A 16,703-nucleotide genomic window follows, 5' to 3' on the forward strand; every position below is an offset into this window, starting at 1 on the left:
TTTGCCCTACATACAAGACGAAATGAGATTTCATGATTGAACAATGAACCACCAATATGTGAATGAAGTGAATGATTAATACTCTTGACTACAGGCAGCAACAGTTTTATTTTGAAATATTTCTAGACGACTTCCAGCAGGCATCCTCCCAAGTACCTTAGTTGTTACAACATGAATAAATAACACCAAGGACAGATCACATGTTTGCCAAGTACATTCGGTTTTGCGACCTCCTTGTGCTAACTTAAACAGACAAAACTGAACATTAAACTTTATTAATAACTCTGCTCTAACAAATCTCTGAACACCAATGTAAGAAAACTGAAGCATGTTAGTAAGACAAGGGGCGGCTGGAAAAGAGCAGAGGTCTAAAACCATCCAACTTAAATTAGAGAATAAGGACTAAGGAAACGTTTATGGGGAGCTACAGCTAGGTCACTCACCTTCCCATCTTGATCCTCTGGTGGCTGTAAGCCCAGTTATCTCAAGCATTCTCGTACAGCGTATAGCTGTTCTGTGATAATTGGCATAGCTTACGTTTTTTGTTTGGCATATTCTATTTATTGCATTGTTCACAGGGAGAGCACCCTTGCATCTGAGATCAGAACAATCCACTGTAAGCATCAGCCATCATCAGGGCCCCTGATCTTGTGGTTTGCTTTCTGTTGACACCTAATTTGCAGGAAAGTCAGCCCGGGTACATTTTGTAGTGGCTCAATGTGACAGGTAATCATAAATTACTTATTTGGCTCAAAACAGCATCAGATTACAGAGTGTACATGTAGCTCGGTGAGCAGCGTAATTCTATAATGAAGTGGGAGCTCATTAAACAGATGCTCGCTACTCCTGTAAGCTGTCTGCACCAGCAGACAAAACAAGCCAAAGAGAAACCAGAGCAGGATCATTAAGTGTGGCACTCTCCGCAGGAGTTAGTCACAGGGATCATTAAAGTACGCCACACCGATTTATCATTTTATATTTGTTTTTACATTACCATTATGTTTTTCAATGTTTGGCTTTATAACATCAAGGTGCCCTAATCGGTCTGAAAAATACTGCTGTCGCAAGACGTGATTAAAGATACTTAGAAAATGGCAGCCACTCAAGGCGGTGAATTATCCTGTGCATGGAGCAATTTCATTTTCTTTAGCGCCGCATGCTTCACTGTGTGTTCTCCGGGCCAGGCAGGGCACACAAAAGACCTCTCATGGATCCGGCTAGGCGATGGTGAGTGTGCTGCAGGAAGACAAAGCCAGGGCAATCCTTAGATGGAAGGAAACTAACTTAAATCGTCTGTTGTATCAAAAGCAGTTGTACAGGCTTGTTAAATACGATGACATCGTCTTAAGTATTCAGTCTTTCTTAAAATGCCATGAATTATTTTAAATTGATGCTCAGAGTTATGTTGGTCTCAAAGCAGCAAAAGCAACGGTTGCTTATATTGGGATATCACTCACGGGGAAGCCCACAACCCCACCAGTCACACAATGAAGCAAGACAAGGATTTGTGACATTTGAATGGACTTTGTAAAGATCATAGTACAAAAAAAAGCCTTTGAAACAGCACAGAAAAGCAGACAAACTCTTCAATGCGAATTGCAGCAATATCGTTACTTTCTGAAAAGGGGCCTAAGTTAATGGTGAGCTTCAGAAGGATCAATGTCATTTTAACAACTAGTCATACTTCGTGGCATGTGTTTAAAACATGCTACTATTTTACTGTGAAATTTGGAGCAAAGATTAACAATAGAAGAAATCGCGAGAAAATACAACATTCTAGGCGTTGTCCAAGGGACGATGGTAGTTTACAGCAGAGTTGTGAGGTGTATGGCAATTTACAGCAGAACAATGCATTGAAGAGTTTCACAGACATGGTCTATCTCAGCATTCTCACGGTCTTATCAACTCATATTTCAGAAGCAGTTGCTGCTCAAAATAAACCTCACCACAAAGACGACATTATCTACAAAGCATACCCCTCAAAGTACAGCATTACATCAAACTACTGTCTTAACACGTCATTAGGACGGGGTCTTGGGGGGCAGCCGAACGTAGAGAGGTCTCTTACCCGGGGTGTTTGTGGAGTGAGAGCAGCCTGGGCGACTGCTCCACCCTCTATTGGACTATTTTAGAGCCTAAAAGATATTTATGCACCCATTTTGACAAACCAGCCACCATTTTGTGATACATAGTGGCTGGTAATAGTTATAGCAATGCTATATCCCCACCCTTCCGCCCATTTAAATCGCGCTTTGGGCCTTCAATTAGTTATCCTGGCTAATAAGTTAGGTGTTGGTTTGCTTTGATTTGGAACAGGTGTACAAGGTGTGTAAGTGATTGCTTTGCTGAGTTGTCACTTTGAAGCAGGTGCAAGGGCGGTTGGCAGTCAAGTTGGCATGTTTTCAGCCAAGTTCATTAGTTGTTGACAGAGGCAATCCAGGCTGAAAGTGAATGGGTAGACAAGTTTACACCTGGACGAGGTAGGATCTCAAAGGTGCATTAGGAAGTTAGGTTAGTCACAGGTTAATAGTCATAAAGGTTAAAGTTCAAAGGTCAAAGGTGAGAGGGTAAAGTTCAAAGAGGAAAAGTCAAAGGTTAAAGTTCAAAGGTTAAAGGTCACAGTTGGGAGTAATGAATCCCAGGTTTTAAAGATATTGTGTGGGGGAACTTGAAGGGAGGGGTAGTTTAACATAGGTAACATCTTGTATAGTGAGGTAAACTTCTCTTACCTTTGCTTGATGTTTAACTTAGGCACAGCGATGGCTCCACAGTGATGATGGTTTCCTTTCCTCACATGCCATGGTTGTGGTGGTGGTAGTAGTAGTAGACACTGGCAGGGCAGCAGCATTTGCAAAAAAAGAAAATGAGATAGTCAGTCGCCTGAGAGAGACTGTTCGAGGAGTAGTAGAATGAAGTACAGTACAGAACTTACCGCAAAACAATATAATGCAAAAATATTTTACAACAAAACATAACGGTGGTGGAGATAGCCTACTAAACAGAGTTATAATCTGTAGTTGTGTTGAGTCACTTGACTAGGCCTAGAGCACACTAGACACAAGCGTAACAGTTAGTGCTGTGTATGAGGATGACAACAAATCCTATCAATGCCGGCAATTAATGTAGATGTATATGTCCCTTTAGTAAATATAAATCACCTCTAAAATATACTGCTCATGGGTGGCCAAGCAGAAGAAGATCCTCGCTCTGCCTTGAAATTGAAGTACTGTTGCTTTCGCCGCATCCGCCCCAGCAAGCGTGTGATAAATTATTGGTGTACATTTAATTTAGTCACACCTCAATAAGTCACACAGCCCGGGGGAGGAGGGTTAGGGTTTGTTGAATGGATGGGAAGGGGGTTTGGGGAAGGGTTTGAAAATAAAAAACTGTACGCATGGACAAACAACAAAATACAATCTCTGTAGACTACCATATCCATATCAATATGTTAAGGAAGAAAAAGGAAATGCATGCATAATGATGATTGATAAGGAGACCCACATTACATACAGTTCTTGTTCAGTTGTTCTGGGCTTACTTTTACAGATAGCAAATACAAATTTTAAATATTGGTAGGGATGAATCATAAACAGAGAGCAAACCTAATGATAATAATAACAACAAGAACAACACACTGTTGTAAAGATTGTAGGCAAAAAAATGAATCAAATTATTCAAAAGATGATGATAGCCTGGCCAAAAATGTGGATTTGTATCTCGGCATTCCTCTTAGTCCTCTCGTCCATCAATCTTGGGTGTCACCAGTCCCCACTGCCTGCCTGGAAAATGTAGATTTATTGGTAAGGTAAGTGTGCATTGTAATGTTTTCCCAAGTATAGCTTAAGGCCCGGCCTGTAATTGTAGATGGAAAAACAAAAGAGATATTGAGAAACAAGGTTGAAAAAAATACACAAGTTATGGTGTAGTGCAATAAGAACACTTTCCGAGGTGGCATGTATGCATCATCTCTACTATAGTCTGTTTCCAGCATTGACCTTCAACAACAACAGGACAGAGCAGGCCCACAGTGACGGCATGTCGCTTTGCACATCCTTCGTTTACAGTACATTTTTTAAAAGAGTTGGACAAAGCACATATCCAGCAACATAGCATTTTACAATTTAAGTGACTAAATCAATGCACCGAAGTCATCCCACCGCTACACTCGACTCCACTTCTACACAGACATTTAGGTCTGCTGTAGTTGTGGTTGACTTGTTTACCTTTTATGCCTTCATGAAACGTCCTCCTGACTTGTTATTACTCCATCAATCATCTGCGATACTTGTACTGACTGCGCAGAAGATCGGCCTGCAGTAGAAGTACAATTTTGTTATTACACAATACGAGTAGAAATATTATTGACTTGAGTCACTCTTTAGTGTGTACAGTAAGACTACTAGTACACTTTGACTTCACTTCATGCACAACAAAGAACAAAAACACAAACATCAATCACTCAGATTCAGGTATCCAATGCATGCCATTCATTTTTATTACCATTTACCTGTTCCTTCTCATCTTAAGTTAACGGGCCGTCTTTTTCGCCAACATCATCATGGACGGCGCTGTTGTCATACTCAGTGTGCAGTGTACAGATTGAGTCCCCTTCCTGTATTCAATCAAAAGCAATGTATCAAGCTGCAGTATTAAAAATAGTTGTGAGAAGGAAAAAATTGCCTTGAGTTACGTTTAGTGTGTGGAATGATGATTAGTGCACAATGAAATAACTTCATGCACAACAAACAACAACAAAATCACTCAGTCTACATCCAATGCATGGCATCATTCATTACCTGTTCCATCTCATTTTCACTTTCCAGTTAATGGGCAGTCTCTCTCGGCTCAGAAAGGAGGATAGCTGTAGTAGTCATCATGTTCCACTTCTTTTGGCGGGACTAGGAAAGATTTTATTTTTTCTTCTATTTAGCATCATCCAATCATCATCTGTCTTGAGGGCAATGGATTTAGGGAGATTCAGAAGGATGGAGCAGAGGAGCTGGATTCAGAGGACTGTACTGTGCAGACATCTGAAACTCGTATATTGAAATAAGAAGAGTAGAAGAGTAGAAGACGGTGGTGGTGGATTTGTTGTGATTCAAAGTTTGTAACCAGAAAGACAGACACACGAAAAAAGGAAAATAAGGGAGGAAGACAGTAAGTGCAAGCCTAATTGTCAGGGAAGTATAGCTCGTCCTCAAACTCTGGGGGTTCAACCAGTAGTAGGTAATCATGTAACACACTACTTCCATCACCTGAGCCCCTGTCCTCATCTTCCTCCCTTGATTCATGTATTGTGTAATTCAGTGGTATGAAGTGCTGATTCATTTTGATCATTGTTAACCTCTCCACGTTTTTGGGCGAGAGACTGGTCCTTCTCACTTTTATAATGGAACCAGCAGCACTGAAAACACGTTCGGAAGAGACACTTGCGACAGGGCAAGCCAGATAGCTTATCGTCAGCCTGCTGAGCTGTGGTCATTCGGCCCTTTTACTATACCAATACTGCAATGGGTTTTGATCAATGTACACCTCTGTTGGGTCGTCCAGATAGGCCTGGACCATCCGCTCAATGTTCAGGGGTGCTGCTGTTAACCTTTTTTAGGCTCTTTTCTCTGTGCATCAGCACTGTGCTTAATACCAATGCCTAACTGTAAATACCAATCGTGTAACGATTCTACTGGGCCTAATGATCCAGTTATTGTTGCTGTTGTCGATAGTGACGGCGAGTGTTCTGAGCCAAACGCACTGCCTTCAGCATCCGAAGTTGCACTTGATGCCGGATGCCCTGCTGCAGTACTTCTTGTTGGTTGATCTAGCGGGCTTTTAATTAGCAGCCGTTCCTTTTCCAACTTACTCGCTGCCTCAGCGATCGAAGTTTTGTAGCGGGCAACATCTATCTCTGAAAAAGGAATTAATGTCTTCAGTGCCAATTTTGCCCGTGGATCCAGAATTGTGGCAGAAATGTAATGTTCTTGTGAAAAAATCTTATTTTGCACCCTTGTATTTTCAGCTAAGCGACGGGCTAAGCTCTCAACCAAGTCATAGGCTTCTTTTTTTTCCTCTACACCTTTGTATGATTCAGACACCTTCTTCACCTTATGCTCTAGCATTTTCAATAATGGGATAGCTTGGCCCATTGTACAGTCCCCAAAAAATCATGAGGAAAAATGGATCACTTGTCCTGGGTCACCAGGGTTTTTTAATTTATCTTTCAACGGTACCGATAAAAAAAACCTCAATCACTTGCCAGGGTTAAATGACGGTATATCTTGATTCTCCGTCTTTATAGGAACGTGGCAGCATCATCATAGGGTTTAGTGGTTATGCTTCCTACACCTGGAGCTCAACCACTGGTAGAACCAGTAGTGATCAGTGATCAAAAAATTGGGATAGTGAATTGCACATGAATGATTAAAAAACTTGAATGACCAGGAAAAAGGAATTTTAATGATTCTGGATTCAAGCTGGTTAAAATTATTTTATAGCGTGCAGTACAAGAGGAGTTATGGATCTTCTGCACTAATATGAGTCTGTACTGCTCAAACAGACGATCAAGCATGTAATACATTGAGTTCCAACGTGTTGCCACCTCCTGGATGAGTGCTTTGACTGGCATGTTATAGTCACGTTGAATGATCCTCAGTTGCTGCCAAGCTTTAAAAGAATGGCTGAAATGAGTGCATATTCTTCGGCAGGTGGTCAGTAAGTTGCTGACTATAGATTCTTTTTTCAGAAAGTCTTGAACTATAATGTTTATGCAGTGCGCCAAAGACGGAACCCTGAAATAGGAACCAAGCTCCATGGCCTTAAATACATTACTGCCATTATCTGTGGCAACAAAACCAATACTAAGCCCTCTTGGGAGCAGCCATTCAAAAACCTTGCTGCAAAACTTCCAAAATGTTTATAGCAGTATGAGATTTCTCCATGGCAAACATGGCTACAGTTGCATGTTTCCGAGTAGCTTTAAAAATCTCAGCTGTGTCAACAGCATCTCCTTCAAATAGCTTATCTATAACCCCCACAAAAGAGAGCCAGTGTGCAGTGATGCACATGTAATCTGTCGCTTGGCAACTGGTCCACATGTCTGTTGTCAGGTGGATATTGTGAACAGCACTCTGCTGCAAAGCTGGTCCAACAAATTCCAGCACATCATGTTGTAGTGCCGGAACAGCAATTCGTGCGAAATAGGACCGTCTGGGAACCTTCCATTTAGGGCTGATGGCTGACACAAATTCAAGGAAACCCACCCCTTCCACAAATGAAAAAGGGAGAAGGTCCAGTGCTAACATTTTATCCAGCTTCGCATTGCACAACCGTGCTGTTGGGTGGTTGCGTTAGAACTGCCCCTCCAACCTAAGCATGCTCTCAATTGTAGGCTGGATTACTTTCCTTTGTGGTGCTGTTGTTTTCATTAACCTACTTAGGCTCAATGACACAGTGTGTCTGATTGCAGTACTCGGTCGCCTTGGTGTCTCAGCCTGCCTCTGAGTATGGCTTTTACTGCGGTGCCACTCAGATGTTGCTGAGGAGGATGTGGCAGTACCGCTACACTACTGGGGACAGGGCTAGAAATGCCTCCCTCTTCTTCACCTTCCCCCACAATAATATCGTCCCCTGATTCTTTATGCCCAACTTTAATGGGTTGAGTTTTTTTACTTTGTTTTAAGTGACGTAGGTGATTCTCTCACACGATAGTGTGGTGTATTCTGAGATGACTTGCTTGGCCTCCGGTACCATAGTTTGTACCAAGTTTACCCCGCCGAACACCTTGTCGACAAATTGAGCATATAGCAACGTTCTCCTCCTTGGTGCTAACAGAAAAGAAGTCTCAAACTGGGGAGGAGAACTTTCTGGCACTGCTGGATGTGCCATTGTCAATACCAGATGAACTGGAGGGTGTGCTTGGAATGTGACTCTGTGCAGCTACACTGTGACTTTTACTACCACTACCTACTGAGATGGTTGAGCTGGATGTAGGTCCCTGCCGGGCCTTTGAAAATATGGCATCTGGAGGTTGTGGTGGTGTAACCTGTGTTGGTGGTATTCATGCTACATCTTGCTCAGTAGCAGCCTTTCTGTATAGGGTGAGAATGTTGGTCTCCATCCCCTTTGGGTCGGGAGTGATGTGTGTGATGCTCGTCTTCATCAATATCATCACCCTCTTGTTCATCTACCTCCATAATTCTAAGTTTTTCTGGAACCTTCCTTTTTAGTAGCATTGTCTTGTGACGTGCATCACTCTCGGACTGAGCTGGTGGCTGCCAAGTGGCATCACGATCATCAGAAGCGGGGCTTGAAGAAGAAGGTGATGGACTAAGCCTCCTTTTCCTTGCTGGTGGTCTGGAAGACAATAGATCTTCCGAAACAGTGGTTTGCTCCACTTTGTCTACAGGAAGTTCGATTTTATGAAATGCCCCTACTTCAGAAGCAACAACTACTATTGTGGGCTGTTCTTGCGGCTGAGACTGTTCTTGCGGCTGCTGCTGTTGTTCTTGCGGCTGCTGCTGCTGGTCTTGCGGCTGCTGCTGCACAACTTATCTGATGAGTTTCTGCCTGCGTTGATTGTGTACTACTTTGCGATAATGACATTTCACCATCGCTGCTCGTTAGTAGACTGGCTACCTCTGCGACACTCAAGGGCTTGGGCCTAGGTTGGTGGGGTTGGACCACTGGTGCGGAGGTGAGGGTCCCAGCTTGGTTCCCGGACAATGCATTGGCCGGCACACCAGTCGTGGTTAGTGGCACTTTCTTTTTCTGTTCTTTCTTCTCACTGGCAACTTTCTTGGTACTGGACCTGGTACCTTTCTTTGGGGCCATCTTCAGATGTCAGGCAAGACGCAGGTGCACAAGTTGTGGACACACGTGGATGTGATGCGCAGCAGGACTTCTGTCTGGCTGGCAGTACAACGGGTGATGATGATGACACCTCCTCCTCTGTTTTTTTGTGCACCTAAAAGCAAATAAGCCTGGAGAAGAACATCAGTGAAATGTTGCATTTGTTGTTGTGGTTCAGTTACTACTGTACTAGTACAAACAAACAAACAAACAAAAGAAGATATAGTTTAGCCATTTCTGAGACTTTGTCAACAAGGGCTATGTTATACTACTGTGTACACACTTCACTCTCAGGAAAGATAGGAAAGAGAATAAGAACCACCAAAATACAAATGTATTAGGCATTAAATTATTTGAGCATCAATCATTCATGGAGATGCTGCTGGCAAAGGGGATGGATGGATGGAAGCAGTAAGCCAATAAGAAAACCCTGCAGGCCTATATGGCAAAAGCAGGACACTAATAACTCTCACCACAAAAAAAAGGCCACCAGCCACATGGACACTCACAAATTGCAAGCAACAAGGAGGAGGCCTGGGAAACACTATGAACTGACAAAAGGCCTATAAAAGCCAGGCAAAAGCCAGGCAAAGGATGCATGCTAAAGCACACTGCTCTGTCTTTTTAATGCAATAAAATGCAAAAACGAAAATACACAGGCCCAAAAAAGGTCTGCAGGGTGCATGCATTGCACACCAACACACACCAGACACACACAACTAAGGCATGTCTTTAAGACACCCAACATCAGAAAGCCCACCCCAAAAAAAACACATTTCCCAACTCAATCCAATGCCATCCATGCCCTAAATGATGTCTGAATTCAGCAGACCACACAGAAACACTTGCTTAATGCAGCTGTGGCAACCTGCTCTGAGCCTACCAGATGAAAGCAGGTCTGTTGGCAGACAAGGCCAGACAAGCTTTCAGGCCTAGGCTTCAAAATGGCCACCAGCCACATGGCCAGGCCCAACAACAGAATGCCCACCCCAAAAAAAACACATTTCCCAACTCAATCCTATGCCATCCATGCCCTAAATGATGTCTAAATTCAACAGACCACACAGAAATACTTGTTTAATGCAGCTGTGGCTACCTGCTCTGAGCCTAACGGATGAAAGCAGGCCTGTTGGCAGACAAGGCCAGGCAAGCTTGCAGGCCTAGGCTTCAAAATGGCCACCAGCCACATGGCCAGGCCCAACAACAGAAAGCCCACCCCAAAAAAACACATTTCCCAACTCAATCCAATGCCATCCATGCCCTAAAGGATGCTTGAAAATAAAATACATTCAGAAAACACCAAAGGAACAGTTGCCTCATCATGCACCCACCCATGACTAGCTCTGGGCCTACTGACTACTACTACCCACAACGTTTTAAAAAAAAAGGAATGATAGTTACCAAAATAAAATTTTAGTTGCAACAACTCCAATGCCCCCAATCAAACAGACTCAACAACCACTTACTTGTAAAATATCCAATTCAAAAATCCTCAAATCTAATGGCAATGAGGCAGCAGACAAAAAGAGTGAACCTTCCAGCTCAAAATCCAAAGGTAGAATGAGCACGAGATTGACAAAGCACTGGGAGGAGCCTGCTTGACAGGAACAGGAAGTTGGAGATTCTGTGGCACTTCCTCCCTCTCCCCATTTTAAAAAAGGACTCCTTGCACAAAAAAGGACAGCCAAATGTCAATCCAAATCATCATTTGCAGAAGGTTTTATGCTGCTAGAGCTGATATTCTTCTCCAGATTCAAAATTTTACATGTTCGAGCTTCACCTTACTTCCACCGGATGTCGATGGTGCGTCCAAAATGATGTGTTCACCTTCTCTCGCTCCCTGTCGCGTTGGATATGACGTGTTTGCGTCCTCACGCTCTCGCTCGCAGTGGAGAATGATGTGTTCGGGTTCTCTCGCTCCTTGTCGCTTTCGATAGACATGTTCGTGTCCTCACGCTCTTGCTCACGGTGGAGAATGACATGTTCGAGATCTAATACTCTCGCGGTGCATGATCGCGAGGCGAATGACGTGATCTCGGGCGCAAACGTGTGTGAGATAGCGCAAACGGCTACCAACATCTCATGGAGCATGCGACCGGATCGGGAAAACTTGTCGGCAAACGCGGGGATCCAGGTAAGGCGATCGCGTGCACGAGAACGTATTTGTAAAGCTTTAGCATGAAAAACATTTCCGGTACGCTGCGGATCGTGGAAATTTTGGCATTTTCGCACTCTCCGCGGAACGCGAAAATGTAAAATTATCGCAATTTCTGCGAGTGGAACAGAATTTGACGCCCACCCCTAAAAAAACGATGGATTTATGCCCAGATCTGTGTACTGGGGTGAATGTATGACATTGTTCTGCATTCTGTCCATCAACTGTTGTTTTTGAATTTGTCACCCCCAATGGGACGGGTATGCTCAGACGTGAGTCCCGTGCTCTCCATGCCACTGGAATCAAGTTATCCTGGCTGATGAGGGCTGAAAACCGGAAACCAGTCCTAGGATGCTTGATTGTGGTCCAGGGAAGACATGGCCTGGCAGTTCGGTCTAGACTGTTCCCATGAGGCACAGGGTCACGACTGATTTGCATCTGGCTATGTCTGAACTGGAGTGGCATGGTGAGCAAAATACCGATGAATTAAACCCAGATCTGTGACTTGGGGTGAATGTTTGACAATGTTCAACATTCCTTCCATCCAACTTTTTGTGTTGTACTCTGTTCATCTAGCACATTTTGACAAGAACTGCGATTTCAAGGGAAGTAATCATTATCAATCTAGACTTGCTTCGTGTCATCTCTAAAATGAATGCTGCGCAGTTTAAGATGTTTATGGACATTTAGACTTGGCAGTGTTTGATTGCAAGTAAACGGAGTGCACTGTCTGCACAGTGTTTGGCATGGTGCCTGCCCACTGTTCTTCTATGGATTACGTCAAGTTTGAGATTGCATTCTTGATCGTTAAAGGTTTACTGGAAGAACTAGATGTCTGTCACTACATTGCCACCGTTCTTCTGTGACCACAATTGTGAGGTACTCTACATTTTTTTGGGGGGGGGGTGTGCTGTTTGTATTGGCAGTGCCTGGTGCCAAGAGAGGTGCGACATTATTTGTCTTTCATTTGTAAGGTAGTGTGAGACTTCATTGTCGGCGGGTGTTGGTGAACTGCTGTTTTCCGGTTTAAAAAAAGAGGCACAAGCTGTACACAGCGTGCAATCCCTCAGCGTGTGCACAAGTTTAAACGTGTATATCCAGCGTGTGCACTCTTACCTGCATCATGGTTTCCTTCATGGGAGTTTCTCTGATGATGTAGTATCTTCAACGTCTTTGGCTGCTGACAGATGCACTGCTGTGAAAGCATGCCGTGAGCCACTCACCACAACGTTGACAGCGTGCCGCCATCTTTTGGTTGGCTGTGGCACATGCGACCAGTTGGTGATCAGCTTTCACTTCGCTAACCACATTCTCCACGCTTATTCAGATGTGGAAAGTGCGGTGTGAGGGTGTGTTTGTCGGAGAACATGTGGCTGACTCCTGCTCCTTCCACTGAGGTGTCCTGCATTTTGGGTGTGTTCTCCTGCCCTATTGACTCTGCCTTGCACCCGTTTATAAAAGGTACATTCCTTTTAGTCTGTCGACGGTCCAGTTGGTTGTTAGCTTTAGTTGTGTTCTCTTCTACATCAACAACTGGCCTACAAGACACTCTGCATGCGCCTGCTGAGACTAAACACTACTTTCAATGTGTCGTTTTTGAAGTAGCTGCCTGTGCGCTATTAGATTGTGCCAATTTCTACGATGTTGCATTATCTTTTAAGGTTATGGATTGACAGTACAGTTCTGTTGTGTTTTTAAAAAAAGTGAGTTTTACTTGGGTGAGTTGTCACTCACCGGCGTGGTTACTGGTTTTACAAATGTCATCAGTAATTGATTTGGATGTATTGCTCATTATTTAGAGTTTATGCTGGAATTTTTTTTGACGATGCCACAGGTATTGCCTGGTGAGAGTCCGCTCACCAGCATAGGTATACAGATTTTACAAATTACAACAGTTTGTATTTTACTTGGTTTGAGCATTTCCTTACAAAATGAAAACCAAAGTGTTTGCGTTGTCTAGAGGTTGAGCTGTAGAATTATCATCTTTTTTAGCGCATGGGAGTTCCTAGACTTCTAGTGGGTGGCAGTCACTGTTTTTGCCCATATCCTCACTTTTTCAATGTATGTATCCCTTACTTTGGGATGGGAATGGGTTTTAGTCCCATATCCTCACTTTAAAACCGTACACCCTTACTGTAGGGTTGGGTTGAGGGTTTTGTTTCCCTTTCACATTTGTTTCCAGGTCACCCTGGGATGGGTCATTAGTCCTATTTCCTTGCTTTAAGCCATGGTACCCTTACTTGAGGGTTGGCTTAAGGGGTCTGTTCCCTTTCCCTCTAGGAATGGGTTTTAGTGCCATGTCCATACCTGACATCACTGCACCCCTTACATGAGGGTTATCTTACAGGATTTTGTTTTTTTACATGGAGAATGGATTTTTAGTTCTATTTTTAGCAAGTTCTTGTTCATTGTGTGCGTAAGCCACCAGGTGCCGCACGTTCATCCTTCACAGAGTGTTTTGTCTTGGATGTTAGTCCCTTGTACATTTTTGGCCATTTGTTGCAAGGTTTTGTTCCTTTTGTGCATAAGCCACCATGTGCCGCACGTTAGATTTTGTTGTAGTAGATGCTTTTCACTATCTTTCAATGGGGTTTGGTCCCAGGGTCCCTTATTTGGGGCAGGAATCTGGGTTTTAGACCTTTCTTTCCACGTTTCTGCATGTTTATTCTCCATACATGGGGAGTATACACATTATTCTTTCATTTTCGTTTCTTTATTAAAGGAGAGGATGGGAAATTCTTATGAATCTTCCCTTTTCCCTCTCATGATGTGGTTTCTACGGTTTATCCCTGGGTTATGAATCATTTACTTATGTGTACATTGTTGTTTATAGTTTTTAAAGTTTAGTTCCTTTATTCTTCTGTTTTATAGGAAGGAGATCATGTAGTATCTTCATGTTGTGTTATTATCTACTGTGATATCTTGTTCCTAGCTTCTCAGCCAGTATGAGTGTTCTGTGCGGAATGTTGGTGTGTGGGCCATGAGTGGAATGGTTGAGTGATTGGGTATGAGCGGTGACAGTTGGTGGAAGGGCTGAGCAGCTAGCAGGCTGCTCCTGGTAGGGCTGCTCTACGGAGCTTAACTACTGCTTTGTGTAACTTGAATAAACCTACTTAACCTACATCTACCAGCATGGACTATGTTACTACTCAGAGGTTTAAAAAGAAGCATGATAAGTGCAGAAAGAGGCAAGTGAGGTGCAGAAAGAAGCAAGAGCAGTGCAGAAAGAACCAACAGAGGTGTAAAAAGAGGCAAGACGGGTAAAGTAAGAGGTAGGAGAGGTACACAAAGAAGCAAGAGAGGTACCGAAAGAGGCAGGAGGGGTGCACAAAGATGGAAGCGATGTGCAGCAAGAGGCAAGAGAAATGCTGAAAGAAGCAACAGATGTGTAGAATGAAGCAAGAGAAGTACAGAAGGAGGCACATGAGGTACAGAAAGAGGCAAGAGCAGTACAGAAAGAACCCACAGAGGTGCTGAAAGAGGCAACAGAGGTACAGAAGGGGGCAAGAGGGATACAGAAAGAAGGAAGAGGAGTGCAGAAAGAAGCAACAGAGGTGCTGAAAGAGACACGAGGGGTACAGAAAGAAGGAACGAAGTACAGAAAGAATCAACAGAGGTACAGAAATAGGCAAGAGTGGTGCAAAAAGAGGGAAGAGAGGTGTAGGAAGAGGTATGAGATTTGCAGAAATAGAGAGGAGGGGTGCAGAAAGAGGCAACAGAGGTGCAGAAACAAGTAAGAGAAGTATAGAGAGAGGCAAGAGAATTGTTGAAAGAAGCAACAGACATTTAGAAAGAAGCAAGAGAAGTGCAGATAGAGGAAAGTGAGGTGCAGAAAGAAGCAAGAGCAGTGCAGGAAGAGGCAAGGCAGGTATAGACTTAGGCAATACAAGTGCAGAAAGAAGCATCAGAGGTGCACAAAGAGGCAAGAGTGGTGCAGAAAAAGGAGACAGAAGTTTTTTTTTTTTTTTTTTTTTATTTATTAAAGTTTTGTATAGCGCTGGCTGGACCCGAGGGTATCAGAGCGCTTCACAGCAAATATACATGGGTTAGACAGATAATGCGGACAAAAAGCAGGTCAATGCACACAGGTGTGAGTACACTCTATACAATAGCAGCCAAGCGTGACCCAGGTGGAGATTCGTAGGCAAGTCAATCAGCTCAGGGGTGAGCGAGGACATGAAACAATAAAGTCTAGGTTTAGTTCTAGTTGGTTCCGGAGCGCTCAAGGAAGAGGACTTTGAGTAGCTTCTTGAATTTCGGGAAGGATGTGGTCATTCTGATGTGTGGTGGAATGGAGTTCCATATTTTGGGAGCATTGCCCGCGAAGGATTTGCTCGATGTTGAGAGTTTCTGGGATTTCAGAGGAATGAGTAGGAGCGTGTTGGAGCTTCTGAGGTTTCTAGACTGCCCGGCCCTTTTGAGCTTATTGGCCAGGTATTCCGGTTTGCCCGTATGCAGGGCCTTGTGTGTGAGGCAAGCTGTGCGGAAGCTAGCTCGTTGGTCAATAGGGAGCCATTTCAGATCCTTTAGAGCTGGGGTGATGTGTTCATATTTCTTTGTTCCCGTGATCATTCTTGCAGCTGCGTTTAGGGTGGAGGTCAGAGGACGTAGGTGAGATTTGGCTGTTCCAGTCAGAGTGGCAATGCCGTAGTCAATTCTGGAGAGGACCAGAGCCTGCGTGGCCTGTTTCAAGTCTTTTGTGGGGAGGAATGGTTTTAGTTTGTAGAGCAATTTCAGGTTCAGGAAGGCACTTTTGGCGGTTTTTGAGATGTGTTCTTTCATATCCAATTTGGGGTCAAGGGTGATCCCTAGGGATTTTATGGAGTTCGATGGAACAAGCGGCACATTTAGAGCGTTTAAGGCTTTGAGCCAATCAAGGATTTGGGGGTTCTCTTCTTTGTTAGAGATTAGGAGCACTTCAGTTTTTTCCTCATTGAGTTTGAGGTGGTTGGAAGAGAGCCAGAGCTGAACTTCAGTAAGTGTGTGGTTCAGTCTGTGGATGTCCGAGATCGATGTGGTTTCCAGATAGAGTTGCGTGTCGTCCGCATAAAGGTGGAAGGGGATGTTAGCTTTCCTTAGAATTAAGGTGAGGGGCTCCATGTAAATGTTGAAGAGTTGAGGAGAGAGAACAGACCCTTGAGGAACTCCTCTGCTGATGGGAAGAATGTCTGATTCGCAAGTTTTAATTTTTATTCTTTGTGTGCGGTTGTTAAGAAAGGAGGAGAACCATTTTAGGACAGTCTTTTCGAGGCCTGCTCTCTCCTTTAGGACCTTGATTAGTAGGGCATGGTCGACTGTGTCAAATGCAGCCGATAGGTCTAAGAGGATGAGAAGGCTGCAATGGTTGGAGTCGAGCGACATGTGAAGATCGTCTAGGATGTTAAGTATTGCGGTTTCAGTACTGCAGCCTTTTCTGAGAAATGCAGAAAGAAGCAAAAGTGGTGCTATAAAAGGCAAGAGGAATACAGAACGAGGCAACAGCAGTGAAGAAAGAACCAAGAGAAGTGCAGCAAGAAGCAACAGAGGTGCAGAAGGAGGCACGAGGAGTGCAGAAAGAAGGAAGAGAAGCGCAGAAAGAAGCAACAGAGGTGCTGAAAGAGGCATAAAGGGTGTAGAAAGAGGCTGGAGAAGTACAGAAAGAAGCAACAGAGATACAAAAAGAGGCAAGAGTGGTACATAAAGAGGGAAAAGAGGTATATAAAGAGGC

Source organism: Lissotriton helveticus, chromosome 2_1 (genome assembly GCF_964261635.1).
Source record: "Lissotriton helveticus chromosome 2_1, aLisHel1.1, whole genome shotgun sequence".
NCBI lineage: Eukaryota > Metazoa > Chordata > Amphibia > Caudata > Salamandridae > Lissotriton > Lissotriton helveticus.